This window comes from Papio anubis, chromosome 7 (assembly GCF_008728515.1).
Source record: "Papio anubis isolate 15944 chromosome 7, Panubis1.0, whole genome shotgun sequence".
Taxonomy (NCBI): domain Eukaryota; kingdom Metazoa; phylum Chordata; class Mammalia; order Primates; family Cercopithecidae; genus Papio; species Papio anubis.
In genome coordinates, this window is record NC_044982.1 from 5,568,689 (window position 1) to 5,594,739 (window position 26,051).

At 34.4% G+C, this 26,051-nt stretch overlaps 1 long non-coding RNA gene, 14 other non-coding genes and 4 pseudogenes across 16 annotated transcripts in view; all 19 read right to left on the bottom strand.

The window, feature by feature from the left end:
- Positions 1-26,051, bottom strand: part of LOC116275684 — a 146,142-nt gene that overhangs the window by 48,088 nt on the left and 72,003 nt on the right. For both annotated transcript variants that reach the window (XR_004184771.1, XR_004184772.1), the window contains 14 exons: positions 21,337-21,459; positions 20,467-20,502; positions 19,053-20,112; positions 16,676-16,820; positions 15,743-15,819; positions 14,922-15,008; positions 13,656-13,741; positions 12,698-13,003; positions 12,118-12,202; positions 10,282-10,361; positions 8,331-9,064; positions 4,060-5,746; positions 1,819-2,858; positions 206-950 (listed from right to left, as the gene is read on the bottom strand). This is a non-coding gene — a long non-coding RNA (uncharacterized LOC116275684). The remainder of the gene's footprint in view (positions 1-205; positions 951-1,818; positions 2,859-4,059; positions 5,747-8,330; positions 9,065-10,281; positions 10,362-12,117; positions 12,203-12,697; positions 13,004-13,655; positions 13,742-14,921; positions 15,009-15,742; positions 15,820-16,675; positions 16,821-19,052; positions 20,113-20,466; positions 20,503-21,336; positions 21,460-26,051) is intronic.
- Positions 1,407-1,478, bottom strand: LOC116276172. Its single transcript, XR_004185610.1, has one exon. It is a non-coding gene; the product is annotated as a small nucleolar RNA SNORD113/SNORD114 family (small nucleolar RNA).
- Positions 2,359-2,430, bottom strand: LOC116276168. The gene has a single exon (XR_004185606.1). It is a non-coding gene; the product is annotated as a small nucleolar RNA SNORD113/SNORD114 family (small nucleolar RNA).
- On the bottom strand, positions 3,648-3,719 carry LOC116276188. Its single transcript, XR_004185625.1, has one exon. It is a non-coding gene; the product is annotated as a small nucleolar RNA SNORD113/SNORD114 family (small nucleolar RNA).
- Positions 4,656-4,730, bottom strand: LOC116276204. Its single transcript, XR_004185636.1, has one exon. It is a non-coding gene; the product is annotated as a small nucleolar RNA SNORD113/SNORD114 family (small nucleolar RNA).
- Positions 5,624-5,712, bottom strand: LOC116276191 (annotated as a pseudogene).
- Positions 7,927-8,001, bottom strand: LOC116276186. Its single transcript, XR_004185623.1, has one exon. It is a non-coding gene; the product is annotated as a small nucleolar RNA SNORD113/SNORD114 family (small nucleolar RNA).
- Positions 8,577-8,648, bottom strand: LOC116276175. Its single transcript, XR_004185613.1, has one exon. It is a non-coding gene; the product is annotated as a small nucleolar RNA SNORD113/SNORD114 family (small nucleolar RNA).
- Positions 9,592-9,667, bottom strand: LOC116276176 (annotated as a pseudogene).
- Positions 10,806-10,875, bottom strand: LOC116276178. The gene has a single exon (XR_004185615.1). It is a non-coding gene; the product is annotated as a small nucleolar RNA SNORD113/SNORD114 family (small nucleolar RNA).
- On the bottom strand, positions 11,722-11,794 carry LOC116276170. The gene has a single exon (XR_004185608.1). It is a non-coding gene; the product is annotated as a small nucleolar RNA SNORD113/SNORD114 family (small nucleolar RNA).
- LOC116276185 lies at positions 12,288-12,362 on the bottom strand. The gene has a single exon (XR_004185622.1). It is a non-coding gene; the product is annotated as a small nucleolar RNA SNORD113/SNORD114 family (small nucleolar RNA).
- LOC116276177 lies at positions 14,519-14,592 on the bottom strand. Its single transcript, XR_004185614.1, has one exon. It is a non-coding gene; the product is annotated as a small nucleolar RNA SNORD113/SNORD114 family (small nucleolar RNA).
- Positions 15,445-15,519, bottom strand: LOC116276169. The gene has a single exon (XR_004185607.1). It is a non-coding gene; the product is annotated as a small nucleolar RNA SNORD113/SNORD114 family (small nucleolar RNA).
- LOC116276183 lies at positions 16,278-16,352 on the bottom strand. The gene has a single exon (XR_004185620.1). It is a non-coding gene; the product is annotated as a small nucleolar RNA SNORD113/SNORD114 family (small nucleolar RNA).
- LOC116276181 lies at positions 17,336-17,407 on the bottom strand. The gene has a single exon (XR_004185618.1). It is a non-coding gene; the product is annotated as a small nucleolar RNA SNORD113/SNORD114 family (small nucleolar RNA).
- Positions 18,366-18,437, bottom strand: LOC116276164. The gene has a single exon (XR_004185602.1). It is a non-coding gene; the product is annotated as a small nucleolar RNA SNORD113/SNORD114 family (small nucleolar RNA).
- Positions 19,594-19,688, bottom strand: LOC116276200 (annotated as a pseudogene).
- LOC116276193 lies at positions 21,331-21,407 on the bottom strand (annotated as a pseudogene).

Genomic DNA, 26,051 nt, shown 5'->3' on the forward strand with positions numbered 1-26,051 from the left:
GATAATCCTAATATGTAGGAATATTTATTTCATCAATTATCTTCAGTTTCTCTTGTATGCATCTTCAATATAATCCTCACATCATGCCCATGTTTATTTAAATACAGTTGCTCATCTTTGATTATAGTATACACCTTTTTATAATATATTGAACCCTCTGGAAGAAACCACCCAAAGCAAGCTGAGGACTTCCACTATTCCTTACCTAGGTCTCCAGGCTCCATCCCAAAAACGGCGCAAGCAGAGCACATGGCCTTGAAGGAATCCCTCAATCAGCAAAGTGCAATCATTCCAGGGAATACAGAGCAGAGAAGAAGATAACTTTTGTTATCCTCTATTTCCATAGTATCCTATTATCTATGCTATCCTCTATTTTTATACTATCCTATTTTAAATATAAAAAATATATTTATTATCAAATATTAAATATATTTGATATTATCCTATTATCCTATTTTGATATTGTCACTACCGACCCTTTCTTATCACCTATCATTAGTCAGTCATTTCGGCAGTCATTATTTGCAGTGTATTCATTTTATCTAAAGAAATGCATAATTCTGAAATTGCCATTGACCCAGAAATTGAATGTTTTCTATAATTTGTACTGTCTATACCATCATTAGCCACAGAGGTCACCAGAAGATGCGATTTATATCTCTGTGGACTTCACTGTGTCAAAAGATATTAAGAGTGCTTCTGGCCAGATGCTGTGGTTCATGCCTGTAATCCCAACACTTTGGGAGGCTGAGGTGGGCGGATCACTTGAGGTCAGGGATTCAAGACAATCCGATATTTTGATAATATCGAGTCCTCTCAAACCATTCAAACCATTCAAGCCAAGATGAGAATGTTTATTACTACTCACATTGGTCTGTAGGCTCCCAACCATGATAAAAACAGAGCACGTGACCATGGAGGAATTCTCAAATCATAACAAGTGCATCATTCTGAAAGGATAGAAAGCAGAAAAGATAAAAAAATTCTCAATATTGATCCCTGATTTTCACCTGTTATTAGTCACTTTGGCAATCATTATTTGGAGTATATTTGTTTTATTTATTTTCTCTTAATAAAATGAAAATCTTCAAAATTACCACTGACTCAGAATATGAACATTGTCTATAATTTATACTATCTGTATCATATACCATTCATTTCTTTTTAGACTTTACTGATTTTAATACATGTTAATAGCGTTTCTAACCTTACCATAAATTTTTATAATTGGGCAGTGTTTCAATCATTTTATATTTACTATATATTTGTTTCCTGATTATCACAGTGATCCAATTATAAAAATAGAAGAAAGGTACATAATCACATAGAAAAAACAAACATTCTATATTTTTAAAATCTGTCGATAACAACATTCGAAACCGAGAATAAGCCAGATTTTATTTGTGGCGGACCTCAGAGTTCCAGACACGCATTCATCACGTATGACTCATACGCCACCGGTAGTCATCATCGATCCAGAATGTGTCCTATTTTTCCCTGTGCACTTTTACCTTGTCTAATGATTAATTCATTAATTCGCTAATAATAATTTTAAAACCTTTGGTTCACAAACGCCTCAGAACAGCATTAATATTAATATTCTTTATCTGCATATAGAATCATTCTCACACTGATAAATGTTTCATTAATTACTCTCAGGTTTTCAAATACATATTGTTAATATAATGCTTCATATCACTACTATTTCTATCACTGGGCTGCAGCTGGCCATTTTTGATTATAGTGCAGACTTTTTAATAATACATCAAGTCCTCCTAACTAAACCACCCAAACTAAGACCAGAACTTGATTACTCACATTGGTCTGCCTGCTCCCAATCAAGAGGCAGACACACCACGTCACCAGGGAGGAATCCTTTCATCAGCACAGGCCATCTATTCTGAGGAATACAGAGCAGAGACGGTAACAAAACTGAGACTTTCTCATTAATGATCCTTGCTTTTCACCTTGCCTTTAATCTGTCCTTTAGGCATTCATTAGGTGGACTAATATTTATTTCGTTTTCTCCTAAGAAAAAGAACAATTTGATCTTGCAAGTGAATAAGAATTTGAACATTATCTATAATTTATTCTGTCTATATTATTATAAGCCAAAGAGGTAACAGGTATGTACAATATCTCTTTGGACTTCACCAATTTCAATATACATTAATAGTATTTCCTGCCTCAACACGTATTTTTATAGTTGTACAATGCTCCCCTATTTTATCTTTATTTATATGTTTATTGATTCTTGCATTAGAATGAAAATGAAACCAAAACAACTTCATTCTATATTCCTGACATCAGTCTATAGAATCACGTAAAACAGAGCGAATGGACTAGATATCTTTTGTGGCGGACCTCAGAGTTCCAGACACGTATTCATCACATATGACTCATACGCCACCGGTGGTCATCATTGATCCAGGATTGGCCCTCCTTTTCTCCATTCAGTTTTACATTGTCTGTTGGTTGCCTCATTAATTTACTAATAATAATTTCAAAGCCTATGATTCGAAAAACTCCAAGAACAGCCTTGATATTTCTGATCTGTATCCAGAATCATTCTAACATTGATATTATCTGTTTCATTAATTATCCTCAGTTTTTCATACATCCATTATCAATATAATACTTCGTGTCACTGCCATGTCTACCATCAGGATAACATTAACCATCTTTGACTATATTTCACACTTTTTAATAATACATTGATTACTCTTAAACAAACCACCCAAACCACAATAAGGACTCTGACCATTACTCACATTGGTCTGCAGGTTCCTTCCTAAGCACGGTGCAAACAGAGCATGTGACCCTAGAGGAATTCTCAAGACAGAACAACGATGTCCATTCTGAGTAGTACAGTGCAGAGAAGATGATAACAAATTTGAGACATTATCACCATTGATCCTTGCTTTCTGCATTTCTTTAGTGATTTAGGCTACCATTATTTAGAGTACAGTATATCTATTTCACTTTCTCTTAAGAAGATGAACAATTCTGAATTTGCCACTGACCCAGAATACAAACACTGTCTAAATTATCCTCTCTATATCATTAGCCAAAGAGGTGACAGACATGTAACATTTATTTCTCTTTGAACTTCGCTATTTCCAATACATATTAATAGTATTTGTCCCACCATCTATTTTTATAATTGTGCAACACTTCACCCAATATATCTTTTTTTTGAGACGGAGTCTCGCTCTGTCGCCCAGGCTGGAGTGCAGTGGCCGGATCTCAACTCACTGCAAGCTCCGCCTCCCGGGTTTATGCCATTCTCCTGCCTCAGCCTCCCGAGTAGCTGGGACTACAGGCGCCCGCCACCTTGCCCACCTAGTTTTTTGTATTTTTTAGTAGAGACGGGCTTTCACTGTGTTAGCCAGGATGGTCTCGATCTCCTGACCTTGTGATCCGCCCGTCTTGGCCTCCCAAAGTGCTGGGATTACAGGCTTGAGCCACCACGCCCGGCCAATATATCTTTATTTTTATATTTGTTTGTTGATTCTCACATTAACTCAATAATAAAAATAGAATGAAAATGTATGAGTACAAAGACCAAAAACAAACCCACTCTACGCTCGTGATACCCATCTAAAGGATTGTATCAAACATAGAAAATGGGCTAGATTTCTTTTGTGACACACCTCAGAGTTCCAGAGACATATTCATTGTAGATGACTCATACGCCACCAGTAGTCATCATCAACCCACAGGATAGGTGCTCTTTCTCTCCACTCACTTCTGATTACTTACTAATGATTTATTAATCCACTGACCATAAATTTTAAAATCGTGGTTCATGAAATCTCAATAAGAGCTTAGAGATTCCTAATCCCTACAATGAATCCTTCTAATATGGATACGGCTGTTTCATTCACTATCCTCAGTTTTTCGTAGATGCATTATCAATATAACGCTTCACATGAGTCCCCTATTTATTGCTAGAATACCACTGGTCATCTTTGATTATAGTATACACTTTTTTAGTAATTCATTGAATATTTTGAAATAACTATGCAAACCAAGAGAAGAATTTTAATGATTACTCACATTGGTCTCTGTGCTACTAACAAATAGATGCAATCATAGAACAAAGATGCAAGGAGGAATGTTTCAATCGGCTCAAGTGCACTCATTCTGATGAAAACAAAGCAGAGTCGATATTTTAAAAAACAGACACCTCATCCTCTATAATTCTTGCTTTCTGCATTTCTTTTACTTGATCATTCAGGTACTTAATAATTTTCCATGAAGTATATGTTTTTTCTCTTAACAAAAGGGACAACCTCGAACTTAGAGGAACTGGTTCAGAATAATAAAATTGATTCTTACTATTATTAGTGTCTATATGATTTTAAGCCAAAGAAAGAGGGAACATCTTTGATCCAATATTTTCTTAATGGATGTTAGTTTTCTCTACTTGTATTAATAATATTGATTGCCTCACTACATACTTTTATAGCTGAACAGTGCTGCACTCTCTTCAATTTTATCTGTTTACTTATATTTGTTTAATGGTCCTATCATTAATTCTTTAATATTAATAAATCTAAATCTATGAATCTAAAATAAGAACATGGTCCTTATGTATGCCAAACATCTGTCTATAGGATTATTCCAAACAGAAAGAATAAATACGTTTTGTGTTGATGCTCAGAGTTCCACACACATATTACTCATCGTTTATGACTCCTGCACCACTATCTGTAATCATTGTTCTGTGTGTACTCATTGGCCAACTTTTTCTTCATTCACTCTTACATTTGCAGAGACTGAATCACTAATTCACTGAAAATCAGTGAGTCAGAAAAATGCAAAAATAAAATGCTAGACTAGTGCTAACAGCTATCAATACAACCATTTCCCATATACATTCCATCTTTTTCATTTAATGATGTCAGTATTAGGGATTAATCAACATCATATTTTACATTATACTTGTTATTAACTATTTGATTAATACTTCTTAATAATACCATGAATACTCACAAACAAATAAATGAAACCAAGACAAGAACACTGACTGACTATATTCACATTGGTCTCTTTTTGAACGGAGTTAACATGAGAAACTTGATTGTTGCAGAGTGCTCAAATCAGCTAACTGCATCTGCATGGAAGGGTGCTAGGTGGAGATGATGATAAAAAGATTGAGACATTCTGTCCGTTGATCCATAATTTCTTTCTTTCATTCACTTAGTCGTTTAGGTATTTGTTAATTTATGGTAATATTTATTTATTTTTCTTCTTATGAACTTCAAACTTGTAATTGACTTGGGGCAATAACTGGCTATGACTTATCAGTAATTATTACTATTGTCTCTATCATCTTTAGTCAGAAATATTATACACCTGGTCCATTTATTATCCATTCCAATGTACATTAACAGTATTTTCCTTACTGCATATTTCAGCAATGAACAAGGCTTTGTCCTTTTCATTTGTACTTGTTTTATTTTATTTGTACATTTATTTGTTTATTCTGCCATTGCTACTTTTACAATATTTTTAAACCTCTCGCACACAAGACTAATCACAAACTCCTTGTACATTTCAGGTATCTGTCTATTATATCACTTTATAATATATGGGAATGGACTAGATTCTATTTGTGTTGGACCTCAAAGTTTCAGATACGTACTAGTCTTCATATACAACCAGCATATACAATCACGTAAGCCACCAGTTGTCATCAATGGTCCAGGATTGGCCTTCTTTCTCTTCATTCATACCTACACTTGTTTATTGAGTAATTTATTAATAAAGACATACACATAAACCACAAAAAATAAGCTCTTCAATATCACTCACATTCATCTATACTATCACAAAGAGCCTAAATCCCTTTCTTTAAATGACTTCAGTTTTTCACATAGCATTAATCAACGTAATACTGCATATCAACCTGAAATAAAACATTAGCATGATTGACATTCTTTGAATCACTCAAACCAACGGAATTTTTACCATTGCTGATGCTGGTCTCTATGCTCCTAACACATAGATACAAACACAGAGTTCGTGAGCGTGGAAGAATATACAAATCAGAGCACAGGAGATGATTACATATTCTCTTCATTGAGCCACAGATGCCTCCATCCCTTTATATAGTCATTCAGGCATTTATAAACTTATATCAATATTTATTTTTCTCTTAATAAATCAAACATGAAATACGCAAGTGAATCATCAAAAACCGTTACTTCTCACTTTCAATTATCACTGTTAGTCTAAGACAAAATACACTTGTTCCAATTTATATTAATACTATTTTTCCCTCCTGTATATTTTAACAATGAGCACGCTTTACCACCTTGATGTTTATTCATTATGTATTTGTTTATCTACTCTATCAGTGATTCCTTATAATTTTTAAGAATGCATGAACACAGCCGGGCGTGGCGGCTTATGCCTGTAATCCCAGCACTTTGGGAGGTTGAGGAGGGCGGATCACGAGGTCAGGAATTCAAGCCAGCCTGGGCAAGATGGTGAAACCCCCTCTGTACTGAAAATACAAAAATTAGCCAGGCGTGGTGGCGGGTGCCTGTAATCCCAGCTACTCGAGAGGCGGAGGCAGAGAATTGCTTGAACCTGGGAGGCAGAGCTTGCAGCAAGCTGAGATCGCACTGCTGCACTCCAGCCTGAGCAACAGAGAGAGACTCCATCTCAAAAAAAAGAATGCATGAACACAAAGATTCTTGTATGTCACTGACACCAACTTACTGAACCTTGTAAAGAGAGGAAATGAATGCATACTCCCAATGGTCTGCGTGCTCCTAACACACAGAACCAACCATAGTGCACATGCCATGGAAGAGTGCTTAAATCAGATGGAGTGAAGCCATTCTGAGGAGTGTAAACAGAACAGATGATCTAAAAATTCAGACATTCCTCCAATGATCCTTGCCTTTCACCTTTCATTTATCACTTAAATCATCATTATTTGGAATATATTTATTTCATATTCTCTTGAAACAAATGACTCTGAACTTGCCACTAACAAAAACACTTCTTATACCTTTGAGTCGTATACCACCAGTCATCATCATTGGTCCAGGTATGGCCCATCTTTTCTTCATTTGTTTCTACATTGTTTATTGATTAATTCAGTAATTTACTAATAATGTGTTTAAAGTGCCATAATGCACAAAACCTGAAAAAAGCCTTGATGTCCCTAATATGTGTATAGAATCATTCTCAGGTCAATGTACCTCCTTTACTAAATATCCTCAGTTTTCTTAAATGAATTAATTGAATTAATTCATCAATAGACTGCTCCATATCAATTTCACATTTAACACTGGGCTGCAGTTGGCCTTCTTTAATATACTGTATAATTTTAATACTGTAGTAACTATCCTTAAAAAAAGTACTCAAGCCAAGAACATTGACTATTACTTACAGTGGACTCTAAGCTCCTAACACACAGATGCAACTGTACAGCCTGTGGGCATGAAGGGGTGCTTGAGACAACTCAAGTGAGCCCATTCCGAGGTGCACAAAGTAGGACTGTTGATTAAAAATTTGAGACGTTATGGCCATGGTTCCCTGCTTTGTGTCTACCGTTCAGCCGGTAATTAAGGCAAACATTCCTTGGGAGGATATTACATTTTCTCTAAAAACGAACAACTTCAGATTTGCCACAGACTCAGAGTATGAGCATTGCCTATAATTTAAACTGCCTGTGTATCATTAGCCAAAGAGGTAAAAGTCACATACCATTAATTTCTCATTGAATTTCATGATCTCAATGTATAGTAATAATACTTCTTGCCTTCTCACATATTTCTATATTTGGATAATGCCTCATCTATTTTATCTCGATTTACTTATACTTTTGTTCATTGATGCTTTTATTGATCTGATTATAATAATAGAATGAAAGTGCATGGAAAAAAACATCAGTTTTCTTTTGTGTTGGACCTCAGAGTTCCACACACATATCATTCATTATCCAAGACTCATATGCCGGCAAGTTTCATCATTGATCCAGGAAGGGCCCACTTTTACTCAATTCATTTCTAAGTTATTTATTGATTAATTTAATAATTATAATTTTAAAACTCTGATTCACAAAAATTCAAGAGATTTATATCCCTAACATGTACTTAAAATCATTCTCACTTCAATATCTCTTAATGTTAATAATAATTGTAGTATTTCATGTACACACTAAAAAATATAATACCTCATATTAATCCCATGCTTATTACTAAGCTACAGCTCACCTTCTTTGATTATATTTCACACTTTTTAATAATATAGTGACTGCCCATAAACAAACCATGCAAAACAAGACAAGAACTTTAGCTATTACTCACATTGTTCTCTAGGCTCCTAATGCAGACATGCAACCCAAAAGCTTGTGACCAAGGAGGAATTCTCAAGTCAGCTTGAGTGGGTCCATTCCGAGAAATACAAATCAGAGAAAATGGCAAAAAAAAAAAAAAAAAAAAAAAAAGACATTCTCTGCATAGCATGAAGACCGAAACCAAGATCCTTGTATAGTCGCGACAACTGGCGACAGCATCACTTCAACCAGAGTAAATTAACTACATCCTTTCCCATTGGATCTCAGAGTTCTAGATGCGTATTCATCGTATATGACTCATACGCCACCAGTAGTCATCATTGATCTAGGATTGGCCCTTTTACTCTATTGTCACCTACATTTGTTTATTGATTAATTCATTATATCATACAATTATAGTGTTATTATTCACAAAAACTCAAGAAGAGTCCTTATATCCCTAATTTCTATATAGAATTATTCTAACATCAATATAACAGTTTCATTAATTATCCCATTTTTAATACATGCATTAATGGATATAATATTTCATACATCTCATATTTATTACTGAGTTATAATTGCATTCATTATATTTCATGCTTTTTAATAATATAGTGAATAATCTTAAGATAAAAGAAATATTGAAACCAAGAAAAGAATGTCAGTCATTACTCACTTTAATCTCTGTGCTCTTAATATACAGAGGCAACCACAGAGCTCGTAGCCATGGAAGAGTGCTTAAATCACCTGAGTGTGTTCATTCTAAGGGTATGAAGCAGAGCAAATGATAACAAAATTAAGACCTTATCTCCATTGATTCTTGATTCCTGCTTTCTGCATTTCATTTACTAGGTCATGTAGTTATTTATTTGTTCACTATGTGTGTGTGTGTGTGCGTGTGTGTGTGTATATATATTTATTTATCTTATGCAAAGGAATACTTCCATCACGGGACTAACCCAGAACAATAAAATCAACTCTTATCAATTTCTATATGATTCTTACCACAGGTGGTAATATCTTTTATCCATTTATTTGTAAATGAATGTCAGTGCTTTAAATTTTGATTAATAACATTTCTTGCCTCCACACATATGTTCATATTGGACAATGCTTGACCCTCTTGTTCATTATACATTAATTTATATTAGTTTAATGAATCTATCATTGATCCATTGATAATAATAAATATCAATCTATGGAATCAATACATGGGTATTATCTATATATTCCTGACATTTCTCTGTAACTCAATTTCAACAGACAGAACAGACTAATTATGTGTTGTGTTGGACCTCAGAGTTTCAGACACATGGTAATTCATCGTCCATAACTCCAATGCCACCATTTGTCATCATTGGTCCATGATTGGGTCTCCTCTCCTTCATGTGTTCCTACATTTTTATCAATTAAATGATCATATTAATGACATTAATAAAAACAAATACATGGTTCATGCAAAGCCAACAACAAGGACTCTGAATATCTATAACATCTACAGAGTCACTTTCAACATAGACTAGATCGCTTTCATTTATTGACCTCAATGTTGCACATGATAAATTAAACAACATACTGTTTCAGGTCATACTCATCACAGAGCTGTGGTTAACTGTGTATTAGTTTAATACTTTTTAATTTTTTGATTGACAGATAAAATTGTATGTATTTATCATGCACAACATGATGTTCTGAAGTATATATACATTATGGAATAACTTAGATATGGAATCTATCTAACTGACATATGTATTACATCTCATAGTTATCATTTTGTGGTGAGAATACTTAACAGCTACTCTCTAGCATTTTTCAAGAATATGACATATAACATTAACTACAATCACCATGTTGTATAATATTTCTCTTCAGCGTATCTCTCCTCTCTAACTGAATAATTTAATACATTTTATAATAATACCAAGAATATCCTCAAACAAATTGTTGAAACCAAGATAAGAACTTTGACTATAATTCACCTCGGTCTCTTTCCAAACACAGAGGCAACACAACAATCTTGATCCCAACAGAATGGCTGAAACAGCTTGCTGCATCCATTCTGAAGAGTAGAAAGCACAGAAAAACATTGAGATGTTCTCTCCATTAATTCACGTTGTTTACCATTTGTTAGCACTGCCTTTTAGGCTTTTACTAATTTATGCTAATATTTATATATTTTTCACATAATAAACTTCCAAACTTGCAACTGACAGCAAGAACTGTGTCATCCTTAGTTCAAGACATAATATCCTTGATCAACTTATTACTCATTCCATTTCTATTAATATTCATTTTCCTTACTCTGAAGTTTAGTAATAAACAATGCTTCACCCTCTTCATCTCTATTAATTTATACATTTGTTTATTTATTCTGTCCTTGATTCGTTTACAATAATATTTTTAAAATTCATGAACAAAAATATCAACAACAACATCCTCATAGATTCTGACATCTGTGCATAAGATCCCTTCGAAATGGGGAATGGATTAGATGCCATTTGTGTTGGACCTCAGAGTTCCAGATACATGGTATTCATTATGCATGACTCACACCAGTTGTCATCATTGGTCCAGGATCTCTTTGATTTCACACTAATACAAATTTATCCATTGATTAATTCATTAATAATAAATACACATCAGTCAGAAAACACAAGAATAGTATTCATAAAGATTCCTAACATTCATCTATAGATTCATTTCCACAGACTAAATCTCTTCATACTATCTTCCATGGTAATGATCTTCTTCGGTCCATATATTGACCAATCACTATAATACGTCTATCAATCTGATAGTAAAATTGGCATGTTTGGGCCTCTTTGGTTATATTTAACACAATTTAATAACATAGGAAATATCTTTTTTAAAAAGCTACACCAACAAAGACAGGAACATTGACTATTACTCATATTGGCCTTCATACTCCAAAACGAGATGCAACCAACATGCTGGTGAGCAGGGATGAGAGACTGAATCACCTCTAAAGCATCTATTCTGAGGAGTACAGAGCAAAACAGATGATTAAAAAATGAGAAAATCCTCCATTGATCCTTGCTTATCATCTTCCATTTAGTCATTAATTCAGGCAATCATTACTTGGAGTATATTTATTTCCTTTTCTCTTAAAATGAACAATTTTGAACTTGCCACTGACCCAGAACAAAAACATTACCTAATTAATACTGTCCATATCATCCTTTGCAAAATAAACCATTATGCACCATTTACTTCTCTTTGGATTTTGGTGTTTTCTACACATATTAACAAAATTCCTTGCCTCACTACAAATTTTTATAATTAGACGTTTCCCCCATTTTACCTTGATTCATTTATATATTTGTTTACTGATCTTTCATTGACCCAGTCATTATAATAACATAAGAAAGAATGAACAAAAAGACCCAATTTCTTTTGTGAAGGACCTCAGAGTTCCAGACACATAATTCATCATGTATGACTCATACACCACCAGTGGTCATCATCGATCCAGGATTGGGCCTCCTTTTCTCCATTCATTTCTATGTTGTCTGTTGACTTAATCATTAGTTCACTAACAATAAATCAAAACCCTATGATTCACAAAACCCCAAGAACAGTCTTGATATTCTTAATCTGTACATATTATCATCTCATCTCCATGTATCTCCTGCTTTAATTATCCTCAGCTTTTCACACATGTATTAATCAATATAATGCTTCATATGTGTCATTTGTAACAGCGGGCCTTATGTGACTATATTTCATACTTTTTAGTAATGCAGTGAATACCTTAAACCACCTAAACCACACCAAGAACTTTGACTATTACTCACATTGATCTCTAAGCTCTAACGCAGAGATGCAACCATAAGGCTGGTGGCCACGGAAGAATGCATAAATCACCTCGAGATTATCACTCTGAGGAGTACAAAAAAAAAGAAGATGATTTTTTTTAAATTAGATATTCCTCCACTGATCCTTGCTTATTGAGGTGTTTTGTATGTTGGACCTCAGAGTTCTACACACGTATTATTCATCACCCAACACTCATACGCCGGCAATTGTCATCATTGGTCCAGGAAGGCCCACTTTCTCTTCATTCTTTACAACATTGTTTATTGATTAATTCATAAATTCACCGATAATATTTTTTAAAGCTGATGATTCACAAACCTCCAACAAAAGCATACCTATTTGTTAGGTATCCATCATTAGTCACAAATCAGTATTTAAATTTTATTATTTATCCTCAGTTTTTCATATATGCATTAATCAGTATAATGATTCATGTTAATCCCAAATCATGATGTTTACATTAGGCCTTTTGTGATTATATTTCACACTTCTTAAAATATAGTGAACATCCTTAAACAAACCACCCAAGCCATGACAAAAATTTTGACTCTTACTCACATTGGTCTCCAAGCTCTTAATAGAGATTCAATCATACAGTCATAACCATGGAAGAATTCTTAAATCAGCTCAGATGGGTCCAGTGTGAGAAATACAGGACAGAACAGATGATTTTAAAACGAAGAAGGAGAACAGACATCTGGGACGTTCTCTCCACTGATCCTTGCTTTTCACCTTCAGTCAGTCATTTCAGTAATCACACATTTCGAGTATTTTTTTCTCTTAAGAGAATGAACAAATTCAAAATCGCCATCTGTCCAGAACATGAACAGTGTCTGTAACTTATACCATCTACACCATTCTGAGCTAAGGAGGTAAAAGTCATGTAAAATTATTTCAAATTAGAGTTCAGTGTTTTCATAATATATTAGTAGTGTTTCTTTGCTCACTACATATTTTTAATTTGAACAATACTTCATTAATTTACTTACTGATTGGTTATTTCATTGATCCAATTATAATACTAGAATGAAAATATATGAACCCAAAGATCAAGCGTAAGATCCTTGGATATTCTCAACATGGGCCTAGAGGATGCCTTATATCAAGAATATAGACTATATGTCTTTTGTGTTGGACATCAAAGTCCAGACATGTCTAACTCATTGTATATGGCTCACGCCATCATTGGTCTCAATTTTCATATATTTCTACTTTTGTTTTGAATAAATCATTAATCAATTTATAAGAGTAAAATAAGAACATGATTCACAAAAACCTATGAACATGATGCCAGACATACCAAGCGTCTGTCTACAGAATCCTTTCCACATTAGTCAATGTCACTTTCATTCATTCACCTCTATGTGGCACATTATTGATTAATAAACATACTGTTCTATATTATGTTAACCATTGGGCCATGGTTAACTTTATAATAATTTAAAATTTTTAATAATACTATGAATACCTTTAGTCAAGTACCCAAAGGAAGACCAAAATTTTGGCTATTACTCACGTTAGTTTCTTTCCAAACACAACAGCAATACAGCTTTCCATCAAGCAGAATGCTTAAGCCCACTTGATGCATTCATTCTGATCCATCTTCATACAAAGCAGAGAAGATGATAAAAGATTGAGAATTTCTCTCCACTGACTGATACATTCCACTATTCGTTTGTGTTATCTTTTTGGTTTTTAAAAATTTATGGGGCCAGGCACAGTGGCTCACGCCTATAATCCCAGTACTCTGGGAGGCTGAGGTGGGTGGATCACCTGAGGTCAGGAGCTCAAGATCAGCCTGGCCAACATGGTGAAACCCCATCTGTACTAAAAATACAAAAATTAGCCAGGCGTGGTGGCGGGCACCTGTAATCCCAGCTACCTGGGAGTCTGAGACAGGGGAATCACTTGAACCTAGCAGGCTGAGGGTGCAGCGAGCCAAAATTGTGCCACTGCAGACCAACCTGGGTGACAAGAGCCAAACTCTGTCTCAAAGTAATAATAATTTATAGAAATATTTGCTTATTTTTCTCTCAATAAAATGAACTTCAAATATGTAACTGACTGAGAGTAATAACTATTATTCATCACAGTTGATGTCATCTTTAGTCCAAGACATAATAAATTCCATCCATATATTATCCATTCTAACTTACACCAATAATCCATTTTCTTTATTACATATTTTAGCAATAAACAACGCTTCACTCTCTTCATTTCTATTCGTTTATACATTCATTTATTTATCCTGCCCTTGATTCTTTTAAAATAGTATTTTTTAAATACTAACACAAAAATCCTGAAAAAGATCCTTGCATATCCTGATACCTGTCCATTGGATCCCTTCACAAAGGATGAATGGACTAGATCCCATTTGTGTTGGACCTCAGAATTCTAGAAACATGGTATTCATGTGCATAACTCATACGCCACCAGTGGTCATCATTGGTCCAGATCAGCCCTCTTTCTCTATTCCCATCTAAATTTATTTACTGATTAATATATTAACAAAGAAATACACAGAAATCTGAAAAGAAAAATAAGAATTAGATTCTGAATATCCCTAACATCCATCTATATAATCCTTTCCACAGAGACCAAATTTCTTTCATTAACTGAGCTGTTGCATAAATGCATTACTCAGTATAATGCTTCATATCAATCTGATATTTAACATGGACAGACTTCCCTTATTTGATTATATTTAAAACTCTAAAATAATGCAGCAAATACCATTCTAAAAACTGCTGGATTTGGTATAACAACATTAATTACTACTCACATTGGTCTGTATGCTCCTAACACACAGAGGCAACCACAGAGATCATGACCATAGAAGAGTGCTTGAATCAACTCAAGTGCTTTCATTCTGAGGATCACAGAGCAGAGCAGATGATTTTAAAAGGTTGCAACATTCTTTCCACTGGTCCTTCAATACCTCTTTTCAGGTATCCAGTCATACATAATTAGTAATTTGTAATAATGTTTATTTTTCTCCTATGTAGGCTAACAATGTCAATCTTGCCACTGACCCAGAAAATGAACACAGATATTTACCTATTACTGTCTACATCATACTTAGCCAAAGATTTAACAATCATGTACCATTTATTTCTCTTTGAAGTTCAGAGTTTCCAGTATATATTAATATTATTTCTTGCCACATCATCTATTTTTATAATTGGACAATGCTTCACACGAGTCATCTTTATTTAGTTATATATTTGTTCATTGATTCTTTTACTGATCCAATTATAATAACAGAGTGAAAATACATGAGCAGAAAAAACTGGCTTTCTTTTGTGTTGGACCTCAGAGTTCCAGACATGTATTATTCATCATCCAAGACTCATACGCCAGTATTTATCATCATTGGTCCAGGAAGGGCCCACTTTCTCTTCATTCAGTTAGACATTATTCGTTGATTAATTCAGTAATTCATGTGTAATAATTATAAAAATTTATGGTTCCCATAATTCAAGTCTATAATTGACATTCATTATATATATATACATATTATCTGACTTTTTAAAATTTTCACTAACACAGTAAATATCCTTAAACAAACCACCCAAACAACACAAGATCGTGGCTATTACTCACACTGGAATCTTTCATAGCACGACAGCAACACAAGTCTTGATCAGGGCTAAATTCATAATCAGCTCAGTGCATCCATTCTGAAGAGTGCAAAGCAGAGAAGACAATCAAAATATTGAGACATTCTTTCCATCAATCCATACACTTCACCATTCATTTACATTGTCACTTTGGCTTTTATTAATTAATGGTAATAGTTATTAATAAAATAGACTTCAAGGCTGCAACAAATTGAAAGTAATAACTATAACCTATCACAATCTATGTTAGTTTTGGTCCAAGACATAATACCTTTCATCCATGCCTATATTATCCATTCCAATTTAAATTAAAATACATTTTTCTTAGTACATATTTTAGTAATAAACAATGCTTCACCTCATCTTCTTCATTTACACGCTGATTTATTCATCCTGCCTTTGATTCTTTTACAATGATATTTTTTAAATTCATGAGCACAAAGATCATGAAGAAGATCCTTGTATATCCTGTATCCTGACATCTGTTTATAAGGGGGAATGGACAAGATCCCATTGTATTGGACCTCAGAGTTCCCAACACATGATATTCACTGTGCATGACTCACACACCACCAGTCGCCATCACTGGTCCAGGATCAGCCCTCTTTCTCTATTACCATCTTAATTTGTTTGTTGACTAATTCACTAACAAGGAAATACACATAAGTCTTCAAAAAGAGAATAAGATTCCTGAATATTCCTAGCATTCATTCATATAATCATTTCCACAAAGACCATATTTCTTTCATTAACTGAGCTCAATGTTTCACATATGCATTAATTAACCTAAAGTTTTTAATCTAATTTTTAATTATTGCATATTTCACCTTCTTTTATTGTGTTTAATACTTTTTAATAATATAGCAAATAACATTTTTAAATGGTCAAAACAAGAAGGAGCTTGACTATTACTCACATTGGTCTTCATGCTCCTAACATAGATGCAGCTGTAGAGCTTGTAACCATGGAATCGGCTGGCAAACATCCATCCTGAGGCCACAATGCAGAGCACATCACAAACAGATTAAACAGTCCTCCTTGATCTGTGTTTATCATCTTCCCTTTAGGAAGATATTTGAGAAATCATTATCTGAAGGATACTTATTTCATTTTCTCTTAAGAAAATGAACACCTTGTGCAACTTTCCTTGACCCTGAGGTTGACCATTATCTATAAATACCATCTGTATCATCCTTAGTCAAAGAAGTTACAGTGGTGTAACATTTATTTCTCTTGGGACTTCAGTGCTTTAATATAATATTTTAATATATTATTATATTTAATGTATATTAAATATTGCATTTATTATGCATTAATATTAGATATTTATTTAATATATTAAAGCTTTAATATAATGCTTTAATATAATAATAATAGTACATCTTGCCTCACCATTTATTTTATAATTGGACAATACTTCATCCCCTTCATATATGTACATGTATATGTATAAATTAGTTCATTGATCCAATTATAATAATACAATGAAGTGAACAAATCCAAAGACCAAAAGCAAACACATTGCATATTCATAGGATCATCTGAATCAAAAGGAATGGGCCAGATTTCTTTTGTGATGGACCTCAGAGTTCCAGATATGTATTCATCATATATAACTCATACACTACCAGTAGTCATCACTGACTCAGGGTCGATCTTTTTTTGCTATTCATTTCTACCTTGTCTATTGATTAAGTCATTCATTCACTAATAATACTTTCAAGGCCCATGATTCACAAAACTCAGTAACACTCTTGATACTCCACATCAGTATACAGAATCACTCAAACACTTGTGTGTTTCATTAACTATCCTGTTTTATGTATATGCATCATCAATATAATACTTCATGTCACTCCTGTGTCACTGGAATAACATTGGCCATCTTTGACTGTATTTCACGCTTTTAAATAATACGTTGATTACTCTTAAACAAACCACCCAAACCAAGGTAAGGACTTTGACTATTATTCACATTGGTCTGCACGCTGCTTCCTAAGCATGGTGCAAACAGAGTACATGACCTTGGAGACATCCTCAAATTAGAACAAGGACATCCATTCTGATGAGTACAGAGAAGATGATAACAAATTTGAGACATTGTCACCATTGATTCTTGCTTTTCACCTATAATTAGTCATTTATGCAATCATTATTTGGATTTCATATTAATTTCATTGTCGTTAAGAAAATTTCATTTCATTAATCGTAGTAATTTCATTTTCTGTTAAGAAAATTAACAAATTCGATCTTGCTACTGGCCAAGAATTTGAACACTGTCTATAATTATACTGGCTATATCATCATTGGCCAAAGAGGTGACAGGCATGTCCCATTTATTTCTCTTTGGACTCCATGTTTTCAATACATATGAAATGTTTCTTGCCTCACTACAGATTTTAATAATTGGGCAATGATTAACATTATTCATCTTTTTATGTAATATATGGAAATTATATATATATATAGGTTCTCACATTGAGCAACTATAAAAATACAATGAAAATAAGTAAAAACAAAGACCAGAAACAAATAAATTCTGTATCTCTGACATCTATATACATAGGATCATTTCAAACTACAGAAGGAGCTCAGTTTCTTTTGTGATGGACCTCAGAGTTCCAGACACGTATTCATCATGTAAGACTCATACGCCACCAGCAGTCATCATCGATCCAGGACTGATCATCTCCTTTTCCACTCATTTCTATCTTGTCTACCGACTGACTTGTTAACTCACTAATAAGTCCCTATGATTAAAAAAAAAAAACAAGAATAACCTGGATATTCCATATATGTATGTAGAATCATTCTAACATTGATATAATTGTCCTCAGTTTTTCATCTATGCATTATCAATATAATACTTTACATAACTCTCATATCTATCTTTGGGATAACATTGGCCATCTTTGTATCATAAACTTTTTTTTTTTTTTTTTGAGACGGAGTCTCACTCTGTTGCCCAGGCTGGAGTGCAATAACGCAATCTCAGCTCACTGCAACCTCCTCCTCCCGGGTTCAAGTGATTCTCCTCCCTCAGCCTCCTGAGTAGCTGGAATTACAGGCCACCATACCCAGCTGATTTTTGTATTTTTAGTAGAGGCAGGGTTTCACCATGTTGGCCAAGCTGATCTAAAACTCCTGACCTCAGGTGATTCACCCGCCTCAGCCTCCCAAAGTGCTTGGATTACAGGTGTGAGTCACCACGCTCAGCCTATTACAAACTTTTTTATAATACCTGACATACTCTTCAACAAACCACCAGGACAAGAACTTTGATCATTAATCACCTGGGTCTGCATGCTCCTTCCTAAGCATGGTGCAAACAGAGGACCATGGAAGAATTCTTAAAACAGTACAATTAGGTTCATTCTGAGGAGTACAGAGCAGAGAAGATGATAACAAATTTGAGACATTATCACCATTGATCTTTGCCTTTCACCTTTCATTTAGTTGGTCATTTAGGCAGTAATTATCTGGGTATATTTATTTCATTTTCTCTTAAGAAAATTAACAATTTTGAACTTGCCACTAATCAAAAAATTGAACATTGTCTATAATTATACTATCTATGTCATCATTGGCCAAAGAGGTGACAGGCATGTGCCATTTATTTCTCTTTGGACTTCACTGTTTTCAATACATATTAATAATATATCCTGCCATACCTGAACAATGCTTCATCTACCTTATCTTTATTTATATATTTGTTTATTGATTCTCACATTGATCCAATTATAAAAATAGAATGAAATTATCACAAAGAAAAACATTTCTGAAACATTTATGTAGCATAATTTGAAAGAGAGAATGGGCTATGTATCTTCCCCAACAGACCTCAGAGTTTCAAACACGTATTCACTATATAAGACTCATATGCCACATAAGATTCATACGCCACTAGTGGTCATCACATCATTGATCCAGGACTCGTTCTCTTTTTCTCCACTCACTTCCACATTATCCATTGATTAGTTAATTCATTCACTAATAATTTTAAAGCCCTATATTCACAAAACTCAAGGAGACCCTTGATATTTCTAGTCCGTATATAAAGTCATCTTACATCAACGTATCTCCTTTATTAATTATCTTCAGTTTTTCATATATCCATTAATTTATATAGTGCTTTATATCAATTTTGTCACTGCACAACAATTGGTCTTCTCTGATCATATTTCACTCTTTTCAATAATACAGTGAGTGAATAATACCCTTAAGCAAACAACCCACACCAAAATGCAAACTTTGATTATTACTCACATTGGTCTCCATGCTCCTAATGCCCCGTGGCAACCATAGGGCTTGTGACCATGGAAGCATGCTTAAATCAGTTTAAGAGCATCCATTCTAGGATTACAAAGCAGAACATGTGATAAAAAAAAATTAAGACCTTATCTGCATTTATCCCTCCTTTCCAAATTTCATTTACTTATTTATTAATTTTTCATTATATATTTGTATTCTTTCTCTCTGTCTCAACAACAGGAACAATGTCAAACTTGCAACCAACCCAGAAAATAAAACTTGATTGATACAGAAAGACTCAATGTTTTATATACATCAAAGAACATAATATACATCAATCCCAACTTCATTACTGGGGTGCATTTGGCCCTGTTTGATTATATTTCAAATGCCATTATAAAATGAATACCCTGAGATAAACCATGCAAACCGAGACAAAATGTGATTGTTACTCACATTGGTCTCCATGCTCCTACTGCAGACAGTTTCCACCTTTAGGAATACAAAGGAGAACCAGTGATTAAAAAATTGAGACATTCTCTCCATTGACAATGGCTTTCAAACTTTCATTTATTTAGTCACATAAATATTTACTAATTGATGTTATTATTTGTCTTTTCTAAAAATAGGACAGGATGGTACTTGCCATTGATGCAGAACAATAACATTAACTGTTACTTCTCACTGTCTACACCAGTGGTTCCCAACATTTTGGGCACCCAGGATGGGTTTTGTAGAAGACAAACTTCCCATGGACCAGGCCAGGGAGGGGTTGTTTCCAGATGAAACTGTTCTACCTCAGATCATAGGAATTAGATTCTCATAAGTAGCATGTGACCTAGATCCCTGGCATGCACCGTTCACAACAGGTTCTGCTCCTACGAGAATCTAATTTATGCCACTACTGATCTGACAAGAGGTGGAGCTCAGGTGGTAATGCTTGCTTGCCTGCCACTCACCTCCTGCTGTGTGGCCTGGTTCCTAACACGCCAGGCGCTGGTACTGGTCTGCAGCCCTGAGGTCAGGGACCCCTGGTCTATATGATACTGTACCAAAGAGGTGACACTTATTTACTTATGGACCTTAGGACTTTCAAATTATATTAATAGTATTTCAGTCCTCACCTCATATTTCATAATTGGACAATGTTTCACCGTCTTCATCTTCGCGCAGTTGTATAAACTTTGTCATTAATTGTTTTGTAACAATACAATCAAAATTCATAAACTACAAAAGCCCAAGAACATCACCTTCGTGCATAACTAATCATTCTACGGGACTACATCCATCAAAAATAACAGACTAGATCTCTGTCTAGGTACTAACCTCAGAGTTTCAGGCATGTATTTATTCATCATCTGTGACTAAATATGCCACCAGCCATCACCACTGGTTCAGGATTTGACATCCTTTTCCTCATCCATTTCTGTATTTGTTGATCTATTAGTTCTTCAATAGAATAATTACAATAATATAAATGTGTATGAATCACAAATTCCATAGAACAATATTCTTAAATATCCATAACAATTGTCTACAGAGTAAATTCACTCAGTATCTATAACCTTCATTAATTAATTTGTGTTGTACGTATCCATTAATGAACATACATTTCACATCAATGCCATAGTACACCATAATCAACTTCTTTGACTAATCTTAACATGTTTTGTAAATAGTACAGTGAGTATTTTTAAACAAACCACTCATAATAAGAGAAGTGCTTTGACTCTTACATTGGTTTCTATGCTCCTAACACAGAGTTCATGACCACAGGAGAATGTGCTAGGAGCTTTCATTCTGAGAAATATAAGCAATGCAAATAATAGAAAGCTGAGATATTCTTTCCACTGATACATGCCTTCCCCATTTCATTTCCTCAGTCATTTAGATATTTATTATTTTATGGCATAATTTATTTTTTTCCCTCTGCAGTAAGTAACCACTTGAACCTGTCACAGACTCAAAGCAAGCACCCTGACTACTATACATCACTACCTTGCCTACTTATCCTTATCCCAAAATGTAACCCCTTTCATGCATTAAGGGGTTACATTTTGGGGTAAAGATATCATTATTTAATGAACTCCAGTGGTTCTACGTATATTAACAATAATTCTTGCCTCACCCCATATTTTCGTAGTTAGATACACTTCATTCTATTCATTGTTATACATTGACATATTTGTTTATTCTTTCACTTATTAAATAACAACAAAATCAAAATCCATGAAGCACCAAGGACTGAGAACCTGATTCCTGAATATCACTGAAATCTATCTGCAGGCATTCCTACAGATGTAAACACTTAAATCCCTCTTTGTAGTGGACCGCTGTAGGTCACAGATACTTTGATCATAAAACACATTTCAGAATGTATTCCACTCGCATTATCGGTCCTTCCTTGGCCTTTTCTCACATAATGTGTATATTCTTTCTATATATAACATGAATCAACCACCAGAACTAAAACACTGACAAGTGCTTCTAGTTCCTGTGTGTCCCTTCTTCATAACTTACATTTTTATCACTTGAGGAACGCTTAGGGAAACCTGCAGTAGAATTCTAAACAGTTAGAACAATTTGTGATAGGGACTTGATCTTTTTTAGAAACCATCCTAAACAACACTAAATCAAATTAATCCTAAATTTTGGTTCTTCGTCGTTAGTATAGGCTTGTTCTTGTTTGATTTTATTCATGTATATAATCATTTACTCATTTTAAAGATGTACAATGAACACCCATGAAAACCCACTAAACAGACAAAGACTGTGCCAATTCCATTGATTTCTAATCTCCTAAAATGTAGCAGTATCCTAGAAAGCCTGGTCTTTTCAGAATGCTTAAATCACCTAAGGTGCATCCATTTTGTACAATATAACAATGATATTACATAAATTAGACATTTTCTCCATTGAGCCATGTTGTTCCCCTTTCATTTACTTAGACTTTTAAATATTAATTGGGCGGGGCGCAGTGGCTCATGCCTGTAATTCCAGCATTTTGGGAGGCCGAGGTGGGCAGATCACTTGAGGTCAGGAGTTCAAGACCAACCTGACCAACATGGTGAAACCCCGTCTATACTAAAAATACAAAAATTAGCCAGACATAGTGGCACACGCCTGTAATCACAGCTACTCGGGAGGCGGAGGCATGAGAATTGCTTGAACCTGGGAGGCGGAGGTTGCAGTGAGCTGAGATCATGTCACTGTACTCCGGCCTGGGAAACAAACAGAGTGAAACTCCATCTCAAATATAAATAAATAAATAAATAAATAAATATTAATTGCTTAATTAATTAATTACCTTCTCTTTCTCAATAAAATAAACAAACTGGAAATTACCACTGACATAGAGCAAAGACTCTATGTATGAAATGTATTTCATACATTTTTCTCAGTGATTCTGAAAATACTTCTCAGGAGGCAGCGTCAGCATGACTTGGGAAACTATTGGAACCTATAGAAAATAAGTTATTAGAAATTTGGATTCTCAGAACCCACACCAAACTTACTGAATCAGAAATCCTGGGAATGTAACTGGTCTTCTGTGTTTTCACAAACCCTCCAGGTCACTTCAATGCTCACATTTGAGAACCACTACTCTATATTACCCTACCCTAGACAGGTGACACCCTTGATGTACCGGTTTCTTAATGCATTGCAGTGTTTCAGAATTATATAACCAAAAATTCCTGTCTGGTAACATTTTTTGTAATTAATCCAGCTTTATCCTCTTCATCTTTAATTATTTATATGTGTGTCTGTATGTTTTGCTGATTCTTTCATTTATTTCCTTCGAATAATGCAATAAATTCCCAGGATCTACCAAAACCCCATAATTAGATACTTGAAAATTACTGAAATCTACTATAGACTTATTCTCACAGATGTAATGCCCAAGTGTTCAATCTATGACCCAGTGTCCCCCTCATAGAAAACTTGTTTATACAGGCAGACACCCTGGAGGCTCTTGTCTGTGTCCAGTTTATTCCTACCAAGACAGGCACGCTCTAGGAGAGACCCAATCTGGAAATAAGTTAGGTCTGGGTGTGTTGGTCAGGTGAGACACAGAAGAAACAACTTAACAAATCACATGAAATAACAGGAGCAGTGTGCTACTCACAAGTCCCAGAGAACAGACGGCAGCATGCCTGGCAGGGCCAGTGGGCAGGGAGGACATTCATTAAAGATACTTCAAACTTCTTAATAACACAGTGAGGAAGCAAACCACTTGAACCATAGCAAGAACTTTAACAGCTAATTACATTTTTTTTTGGTTTTTTGTTTGTTTGTTTGTTTGTTTTTGAGATGCAGTTTCACTCTTGTTGCCCAGACTGGAGTGCAATGGCACAATCTCAGCTCACCGCAACCTCCGCCTCTCAGGTCCAAGAGGTTCTCCTGCCTCAGCCTCCTGAGTAGCTGGGATTACAGGCATGTGCCACCACTTCCAGCTAATTTTATAATTTTAGTAGAGATGGGGTTTCTCCATGTTGGTCAGGCAGGTCTTGAACTCCCAGCCTCAGGTGATCCACCCACCTGATCCTCCCAAAGTGCTAGGATTACAGGCATGAGCCACCACGCCTGGCCACATTGGTCTTTACTCTGCTGACAAAGTTAATAAAGACAATCACAATCATGATGTCCTTTCTGTGGAATATAGGATAGGTGTGAAAACCATGAGACAATCACTCCACTGACCTCATGCCATCCTCGTTTCATTTTCTAAGACATTGACATATGGATTAGCTAATATAATAATTACTTTCTTACTTTTAATTAAGCAAAAAACCTAGACTATCACTAATCAAATTTAAGAACCTTGACTATTATGTACATATTCCTAAATCATCCTTCAGATACTCTGTTTATTTTTTAATAAATACTAGTTTTCAGAATTACATTAACAAATTTTTTCCATCATAATCTATTTGGACAATTAGTCCAGTTCTGTCCTTTTCCTCTTTATTAATTTATTTATGTGTTTATTGATGTTACCATTGATGCATTATAATCAACCCAACAAAACCCCAGAAATCAGTTCTTGGATTATTACTGAAATATGTCTGCAGACAAATTCCTGTAGATTTAACATACCAAATCTCCTTTTTAAATAAATTGCAGGGGTGCAGAAATGAATTTAATCATAAAACTGATCAATCAATCTATTCATATCACTGATTGGTGCTTGGCCTTTTCTTCATTTAATATGTACATACTTTTAAGACGGAACAATGAACAACCATCCATTCACCACCGCATTCACATCTAAAACCCTGATAATGACTTACGAAAACACAACTGCCTAAATTGTAAGCCTTGGATCTAACCCATAGATTGTTATCCATCAAGGAATGTTGCATAAACAGGAGTAAAACCTAAAACGGAATAATATATAGCCATGAAAAGAGAATGGAAAACACTGATCTCTTTTTAAATTGTGCTCCATTGTACTAAAATGGATTAAGTTATAATCCCTGCTTCAAAACACATCCTCATAAGTAGTCTATGCTTAGCTTCCTCTCATTTCCTTACCTATGTTTTGATTTATGTATTTATATAATGTTTTCAATTTACTAAAAGAGAAAATAAAAACAAGTATAAACTAAAAAGCTCCAGAAATAAAGACAATGAGTATTCACATATGTGTATATGCAGGTTACTGATTTGGGTCACAAGCTTTGTCTATTTTTACTAATGGATCATAACATTTGAGACATGTCATAATAATTCTTCTTCCAGTAAATACACTCAAAATGAGACCACACTTAGACATATTTATCTACATTAATTTACATGATGTTTTTGCATACTGATCCACTGATAATAAAATTAGTATGTGTTAACAATCCACCAAAGCCCCTAAACAAGTTTCTTGAATAGTCTTACTATCTGTCAGTGGGTTCATTTCCAAGAGAGGTAATAAACAATGTAATAGACTAGGTCTTTTTTTGTAATGAACTATAAAAATGTTGTGAAATATAATAATTATATACATTTGTCCAGATTTGATTTCAGTTATGTCATTGGTCCATGCTTGA